Below are 9,433 nucleotides of genomic sequence, written 5' to 3'. Positions count from 1 at the left end.
TGCCTAGACTAGAAGACTTATTCGATCAACTAAGAGAGGCAACGATATTTTCTAAGATAGATATGCGGTCAGGTTACTATTAAATAAAGAGTAAAGAAAAAGACGTATCAAAGACAACATTTAGGACAAGGTACGATCACTACGAGTTCGTAATGATGTCATTTGACCTCACCAATGCCCCCACTGTGTTAATGGAGTTAATGAACCCAGTGTTCAAGGACTGTCTAGACACTTTTGTGATCATGCTCATTAATGACATTCTAGTGCACTCGAAAACTGACATGGAATACCAGGAACATCTCTGAAAAGGCCTAGCCACCCTAAGAGAGAACAAGTTGTACGCCAAGTTCTCAAAGTGCGAATTTTGGTTACGACAAGTCTCTTTCCTAGGACACGTGGTGTCAAAGGACGAAATATCTGTAGATCCCACCAAGGTTGAAGCGGTCACAAAGTGGGAATGTCCAACTATGGTAATGAAAGTTAGGAGTTTCCTAGGATTGGAGGGATACTATCGAAGGTTCGTGCAGGACTTCACTATAATATCCTCGCCTTTAACAAAGCTAACAAAAAAAAGGGGTACCATTTAGATAGGATGATGCTTGTGAGACAAGCTTCTAAAACCTAAAAGAGAGATTGGTAACCGCACTGGTACTCACAGTACTCGAGAGCTCAGAAAGGTATGTGATTTATAGTGTTGCCTCCTTGAAAGGACTGGGACGTGTATTTGTAATGACCCGGAAAGAAAAAGAAAAAAAGAAGAAGAAAAAAAAAACTCCGTCCCAGGAAAACTCGCGAGTTTTTCGGCGACCGCCGAGTTTCGCTGACCCCACGCTAAACGACAGCCACACCACTTCCAACCTTTAGCCCACGACTCCAGCACCTATTAGAATACCTGCAAAGGGAGAAAAGAAAGAAAATACGAGAGAAAAAAATTTCAGATAAATGTCGACGAGTTTCCAGTTTTACCGACGAGCCCCCAAACCACCCGAAAACTGACACCAAATGATCAGTTACCACCACGAGAAGGATCCCTAACCAAAGCACAATAACTCAAGGTGCGTGTTGTGCTTTTTCGTAAGCGCCATCGTCGGTAACCGATGTCAGAAAATTGGATTTTCCTAATCATTCTTAGATATGTGGTTTTAGGAACTTTTAGGCTGCAAAACTCATAGAAAAGAAAGAAGGACGACAAATAAAGAGAAAAAGTGTTGTTTTTCACAGAATTTCGGTGAGAGGAAATTGGTTGTTGGAAGAAAATGCGTAACAAAAAGGAGAGAGAAAATTAACTGAATTCTGACTGCGTTCAGATTGATATTATTTTTGGCAAAATTTCAGTCTAAAATTCTGGTGGCCAACTAAATCTGTGCCACTCTCTACAAAATTTCAGTCTAAAATTCTGGTGATCCATTCGACGTGTTTTGTCAAATGGTCAAACTGGCGATTTTCTGAAATCGTGTGAATAAGAAAAAACGGTAAAACTCAGGTTTTATCTAAAAATCTCCTCCTAAAACCTGTAGTATATCTACCTTACTATTTGAACTTCGATCTTTGAGCGTAGTTCTTCAAATTTCACCCGCGCCAGGGACTTGGTGAAGATGTCTCCAAGTTGTTCCTCTGTTCGGATGTAATCAATTTTGATGAGCCCTCGATCTGCACATTCTCGAATGTAGTGGAATCTGATTTCTATGTGCTTGCTTCGTTCATGTAAAACTGGATTTTTGATCAGGGAGATCATAGCTTTGTTGTCTACATATAGCATTGGTGGATCACTTTCTCTCCCGATGAGTTCTTCCATTAGTCGCGCAAGCCAGATCCCTTGTGTTGCTGCCATCGAAGCGGCGATGTATTCTGCTTCACAAGAAGACAAAGCAACTACCTTCTGTTTTGTTGATTGCCAGCAGATTGCGCCGCCTGAGAGAAAGTAGATCATTCCGCTAGTGCTCTTACGATCATCAACGTCACCGGCCATGTCACTATCACTGTAGCCAACTAGCTTGAGTTTCTCCTTTCCGCTCCCTGCGCAGTATCTTACACCCCAGCCTCTGGTTCCGGCTACATAGCGCAGGATACGCTTGACAGCCACTAAATGCTCCTCCCTACGTGCTTCCATAAACCGACTCACATATCCAACAGAATAAGCAAGATCAGGACGAGAGTTTACCAGATAGCGCAGACTCTCGACAATGTTGCGGTAATTGGTGGAGTCGGCTGTCGTCCTCCATATCCTTGTAGGATTACTGTCCACAAGTCCAGTTGTGTCTAGCAGCTTCTTTGCGTATGCACTTTGGCAGATGGAGATGTCGGTAGAATTCTGTTGCACTTCGATGCCGAGATAGTAGCTGAGCACGCCGAGATCGCTCATCTCGAAGTTTTTCGACATCTCCTTCTTGAACCTTCCGAGGACTTCCATGTCACCTCCAGTGATTATGAGGTCGTCGACGTACACTCCCACGATTAGTCGCTTCTTGTCATGGCCGTGCGTGTACATGCCATGCTCAGAGGCGCAACGTTTGAATTTCAGTGACAGTAAGGTACTGTCGAGCTTCGCGTTCCAGGCTCGTGGAGCTTGTCGAAGCCCGTAGAGTGCCTTATGCAGGCGCAATACTTTATTGGGGTTGTTGTTATCCAGGAAGCCAGGTGGTTGTCGGACATAGACAGTCTCCTTCAGCTCTCCGTTAAGGAAAGCAGACTTTACGTCCATATGGTGAACCTCCCAAGAGTAATGTGCTGCAATTGCAAGTAAGAAACGAACGGATTCTAACCTTGCCACTGGCGCAAATACCTCTTCGAAGTCCACTCCTTGCTTCTGGACGTAGCCCTTCGCCACCAGACGGGCCTTGTGCTTCACAACTTCTCCTTTTTCGTTGCGCTTCAGTTTGAAGACCCATTTGAGCCCTATGGCTTGGTGTCCCGGCGGCATAACCTCCAAACTTCACGTCTGATTTTCGGTGATGGATGTCATCTCCTCCTGCATTGCCTTCAGCCAGCACTGGTTCTTTTCTGCTTCGGCGAAGGTGTTCGGTTCATCTGCACTGATGGCATGTAGTTCGGCCACTTCTTCGAGCTCGCGCACTGCCAGTCCAGGTGGTTCACCTCCTCCTACTAGGTCGTCCATCCTCCGGTACCTGGCCTCCAGATCAGTATCGTGATCGGCATCCAGCGTCGAATCCGCAGTCCGTGGTGTTGCGAATTCCACTAGTTCAGGGGTTGCACCTGCTGGCGGCGGTGACGGCTGCTGATGCTGGGCTCCTCCTTCTTTCGGCTCGGTGACGAGGTACTTCACCGTAAATTGATTTGGATTATGGTCTGCCTCGATCACGTCATTCCACTGCCAGAAGGTGCTTTCGTCGAAGACGACGTCGCGAAACACGTGAGCTCGCCCCCCTACAGGATCATATAGTCTGTACGCCTTGCTCCCGGGTTCATAGCCGATAAAAACGACCTTCAACCCCCTAGGATCGAGCTTGGCGAGGGTACCGCTGGTTTTTTGTTGTACCAGGCCTCATATGGTGTCTTCCCGTCAAGGCTTCGGGTTGGTGACCGATTGAGGAGATAGACGGCCGTCATTACTGCCTCTCCCTAGAATCTCCCAGGCATCCCGACCGTCACCAACAATGACCTTGCTGTCCCGACGATGGTCTGATTCCGGCGCTCCACCACTCCGTTCTGTTGGGGGGAGTAGGGCGCCGTTAGGTGCCGTTGTATGCCGATTTCGTCACAGTACATACCGAAACTTGTCGAGGTGAATTCTCCGCCTCAGTCTGTGCGCAGCACTCGCATCTTCTTCTCACATTCGGCCTCCGCTCGCGCTTTAATGCACTTAACCGCCTCCACCACTCCGTTCTGTTGGGGGGAGTAGGGCGCCGTTAGGTGCCGTTGTATGCCGATTTCGTCACAGTACTTACCGAAACTTGTCGAGGTGAATTCTCCGCCTCAGTCTGTGCGCAGCACTCGCATCTTCTTCTCACATTCGGCCTCCGCTCGCGCTTTAATGCACTTAACCGCCTCTGCCGCCTCACTTTTCGCTTGCAGCAGGGTCAGCCACATGAAGCGGTTGAAAAGGGTGTGCGCCTTTGATTGCTGGCAAACCGTGCACTAATCGAGACGAGTTCAGAGAATGCAGATCTAGCCTCAGTCATATGGTTTTTTGCCCCTATGTCTAGGATCCATTGCCGGTCCTTGTGTTGCTCGTCCCGCTCGCTGATCTGAGTGAACACTCGCTCCTCCTCCAGTTGAATTGGCTCCCTAGCTGGTGCCACCTTTGCTACGCCCAGCTGGAGCTCTTTCTCGAGTTCAACACCGTTGTTGATTACCTCCATTTCCGTGGATTTGGAATCGACAATGGGGACACATGCACTTCCATGAAGAGAGCTGGCTCGTCCTCCTCGGATTGAGCCACATCGGCCTTCTCCTTGTTCCTAAGCTTGCTCCAGCAATTCCTGCTTAGGTGTCCTCTCTTCCCACAGTTCGAGCAGATTGGCCTGCCATTGGTCGACTCCTTCTTTTGATTCCCATCTTTCCCGCGCATGCGCCCGCAGGCTTTCCCGCACATGCGCCCCCCGCGGGTCACCTCTTCTACCGTTAGGTCGCTCAATCGTTTCTCCTTCCTCTGGCTGGCTCGACAGCATGCCATAACCCTTGCGCCTGTAGGTTGACTCGCATCAACAAGAATCCATTCGTTATAATTGGACTTTGTCAATATTGGATACTGAACGACGGCAGTCGTTGTCTCCCTGATCACTCGCCAACGATAACTTGACACCCGTCATCACGGTGACGGCGTGGAGGAGTGAGTGAGCCTGCCCGAGATGGGCCCCACGATGTGTGTGTTTTTACACTTCGCATTTTCTTCTACACGAACCTGAGACCATCGGTCAAAGCTCTAACCACTTGAGCTATTCAACTTGTTTGTTGATAGGTTGGCTCCTCTACAATGATATACACTGATCTTCATTAACTGAATTCTGAACAAATCTCCTATTTAAAATAAAAATCATTCTAAAAATGGCTGGAGAGTGGCCAACTAAATGTGTGCCACCCCTACAAAATTTCAGTCTAAAATTGTGGTGATGCTCGACGTGTTTTGTCAAATGGTCAAACTGGCGATTTTCTGAAATCGTGTGAATAAGAAAAAACGGTAAAACTCAGGTTTTATCTAACAAAAAGGAAGAAAGAGGACCGAAATCGGCAACGAAAACGCCGCGGGAAGAAGAGAGAAAACTCACCAGAAAATCGGCCGAAGTCGGGTAAGGAAGACGAGATCCATGGATCTGGGTCAACCAGAACCCAAAACCCGAGAGAGCCAGCCCATTCTTTCCCTCTACCTCTGCCTTCGGCCCAACCCAACTACAACAGCCCAAATCTCAAACTAGCCAAGAAGCTATGGTTCAGTTGAACCAACCCGAGCCAGACCCACGGTTCAATCGAGTCGGCCTGCAACCCAAACACTTACGGCCCAGACCAGTAAGCCGAGGCCCAACGATTAGTCTTGGCCCAGTAGCCTTCCGCAGCCCGCGACTCAGACCATGACCCGAACCGGACTGCAACCTGCGCTTCGACCCGACGCTACCCAACGACGTGGCTCGCTTTTCTGCTGCCACATGTCACATAGTGGCGTAGGCGGTCCCTCGACTCGTCTCAGCGCAAATGGCTCGGGCTCCCTCCGGTGACGCTCCGGCGGCTGTTCGACTCGGCTCACCTATTTTCAACCCAATTTCCACTGTTTTGACCCTTCCGGATCTGTTTTCGGCCCCGATTAAGGTATCCGAGGCCGTTTTAGAGTCGTATTTCACATTTATTGAATTATAGGTAAATTAATTGTGAAATACTAATGGAAAGTGGTGAACGGTGTGATATGAAACAAACCCCGGTAACGTAGGAAGCAGCTCTCATGGAACGGGAGCTTACGTTTTGCTATTTAGGGAGTACTTCGGCCAAGGCCTACCAAGTAAGTGGTCTTACTATAGGATATGCTAAAAAAATTGTATGAGTTATTATGATGTATGAACTATGTCGTACGATGTTGTACATGAGTTATGATAATGTGTGGGTTACGATACTTGATGACGTGTGCAGTATATATATATTTTGATGAATGACGTAATTGATATGTTTGATGCACTTTGTGGCAATATGATGAGTATGGTGATTGCATGACGTTTACCTTAATATGATGATGTTTACCGTATTGAGCATGCTATATGATGATGAGTGTCATATTGCATCATGTCGTTAGATCGACATAGGACACAACCCTAAATGCGTGAAAATGATATTAATAAATATCCACAAGTATGTGTTACCTAGAATAACAAAGAGATGAGACTAAAGGGTTGTGTCAGGAGAGATATTATGATGGATTTAAAGGGACCTCATGCATATTGTATGTTCATAAGCATAGGGTACTTCCCCTAGAGATGATGAGTGCGGACTCGCACCATATGATGAGCGCGAATGCGCAAAGGTGCGAATGCACACAGATGAGGGTGTTTATGAGGCGTATGACACTATGGGGTTCCGCTGACCTCCGGACGTCGCTATAGATTAGCTTGACCAGAGGGTCCAAAGGGTGCTCGAGCGCCCTGGGGATTCACACTTGCACGTGTGAGTCGTGTGCAGGGAAGTACTACACATCCAATTTATCTGAGACTGGAGGCCGCCCTTAAGATGATTAAAGATAGGTCCCTAATTCGTGATTGCATGTGTTTGCATTAGCATGCCCCTATAGTGGGGTCACTTACTGAGTATTACTTCGAAATACTCAGGCCGTGTGCCATATTATTTTTCAGGTAAAGGCAAGGCTCCCATGTACGGTTGACGGTGGCATTGTGATCAAAGACTGTGGCCCATGCATAGGATAGTTGCATATTTAAAATTCTAGTCTTGGTTAGGATAGGGCGTTTGCATTTCATTCATTTAATATATTTAATATGTAATTTTTTTTTTATCTTTTTTGAACTCCAGCATGATGTTTGAAACATTTAAGTCCGACAGTGTTTTCTAATGTTTGAACGTATTCTGAAGTTTTAAATTTTTCTGCTAATAAAGATGAGCATCCTTAGATTTATATTATGCATTAGAGATGAGCATGAGACGTTAGTGGCGACTCTAGATATGTGGAAATTTAGGGTCATTACAGTATTAATGCAACGCGACAAGGTTGTCGCATACGCATCTCATCAACTTAAGGAATATGAAAAGAACTACCCTACCCACGACCTAGAGTTGGCTGCTGTAGTATTCGCGTTGAAAATCTGGCGACACTACCTGTATGGTAAGAAAACTCAAATTTTTACTGACCACAAAAGTTTTCTTCACCCAGAAAGATTTAAACATGAGGCAGAGAAGGTGGTTAGAATTGGTGAAGAATTATGATGTAGATATCCAGTACCACCCTGGAAAGGCAAACGTGGTCGCAGATGCCTTGAGTAGGAAGACGGTCCACTCGTTGGCCCTCATTTCGAGGGAAGTAAGGGTACAAAGAGAATTCGAGCAAGCCAACATAGCGGTAGCGACCGAGGGAGTCATAGCACAGCTGGTCCGTCTCGGTACAACCTACGCTTAGGCAGAGAATTATTACCTCCCAACGAGAGGATCCTAACCTACAAAAAGTCCTAGGACAACTAGACGAAAGTCCGGAAGATGGATTCTCGAAGTCCTTAGATGAAGGACTATTGTATCAGGAACGCTAATGTGTTCCGAAAATAGAAGATTTAAGGAAAAAGATACTGACGGAAGCTCACAACTCACCATTTGCCTTGCATCCAGGAGGTACTAAGATGTACCAAGATTTAAAACAACACTTTTGGTGGAAGAGCATGAAAATGGATGTGGCCGAGTGTGTGAGAAAGTGCTTAGTTTGTCAACAAGTGAAAGCTCCATGACAAAAGGCAGCGGACTTGTTGCAGCCCCTAAGCATACCAAAGTGGAAATGGGAAAACGTGCGATGGACTTCATTGTAGAATTAACCAAAACACCTAAAGGCTAGACAGCGATTTGGATAGTTGTCGATAGGTTGACCAAGTCGACACACTTCCTGCCTGGGAAAGCTACGTATACAGTTGACAATTAAGCACAACTGTATATGAGAGAAATAGTAAGACTACATGGAGTCCCAGTGTCTATAGTGTCGGATCGGGATCCACGCTTTACGTCAGCGTTCTGGTGCGGACTTCAAAAGGCACTGGGTACCCGCCTCGACTTTAGTACCGCCTTCCACCCCCAAACTGATGGACAAATAGAGCATTTAAACCAAATTCTAGAGGACATGTTACGCACTTGCGTGCTAGATTTTAAGGGAAGTTGGGATTCCAAACTCCATCAGATGGAACTCTCGTATAATAATAGCTTCCAAGCAACTATTGGAATGGCACCGTCCTGTACAGAAAACGGTGTAGGTCCCCACTATGCTGGGACAAAGTAGGCGAGAGAGAGTTAGTAGGACTCGAGCTGGTTTGACTCACCAATGAGGCTGTCCAGAAAATTCAAGCGAGGATGTGTACCGCTCAAAGTAGAAAGAAAAGCTACGCCGATGTAAGGCGTAGAAGTCTGAAGTTTGAGATAGGGGACCTAGTATTCCTCAAGGTGGCACCTATGAAAGGTGTCTTGAGGTTCGAACGTAAGGGCAAGTTAGGTCCTAAATTCATGAGATCCTAGAGCGAGTTGGTCCAGTAGCGTATAAGTGAGCCCTACCTCCAGCCCACTCAGGAGTACACGATGCATTTCATGTGTCGATGCTAAGGAGTACATTACGGACCCTATCTATGTAGTAGACTACGAACCACTCCAACTCAATGAGCATTTGAGCTACGAGGAAAAATCAGTAAAAATCTTAGTTAGAGAAGTAAAAACCTTACACAACATGAACATTATGTTCGTTAAGGTAGTGTGGCAGAATCACCACAGCGAGGAAGCCATGTGGGAGCGTGAGGACAAAATAAGAGAAAAATACCCCGAGCTAGTACAAGAGTTTGAGACTTTCGAGGACGAAAGTTCTTTTTAGGGGTAGATAATGTAACGACCGGTAAAAAAAAGAGAAAAAGAAAAAAAAAAAGATAATAATAATAATAAGTAAATAATAATAATAATAAAAAAAAGTAAATTATCGACCCTCTCTCCACCTTCCCCAAATATCTCCCCACACCTCTTACAACTGCAAAATGATCTGCATAACAAAGAAACAAAACACAAACAAAAAATGGCAGATTTTGGGAAGGGAAAACTCGGAGAAAGAAACAAAGGAAAGATCCCAAATTTTGGGAGAGAAAAATTAAAGATGGCCTTCACTTCAAGTAGATTTGATAGGAAGGGAAAGAGATAGAAAAGTTATCAGTAAGTTAGATCTCCTTTTCTTTTATCTTTTGCAAGACATAGAAAAGTTATCTTAGATCTCTTCAAGCGTTTCCTCGGTAGTGTTGGGTCGTCTGTCTGGCAT

This window comes from Cucurbita maxima, unplaced genomic scaffold, assembly GCF_002738345.1.
Source record: "Cucurbita maxima cultivar Rimu unplaced genomic scaffold, Cmax_1.0 Cma_Scf00002, whole genome shotgun sequence".
Classification (NCBI taxonomy): Eukaryota; Viridiplantae; Streptophyta; class Magnoliopsida; order Cucurbitales; family Cucurbitaceae; genus Cucurbita; species Cucurbita maxima.
This window is presented reverse-complemented; position numbering follows the sequence as displayed.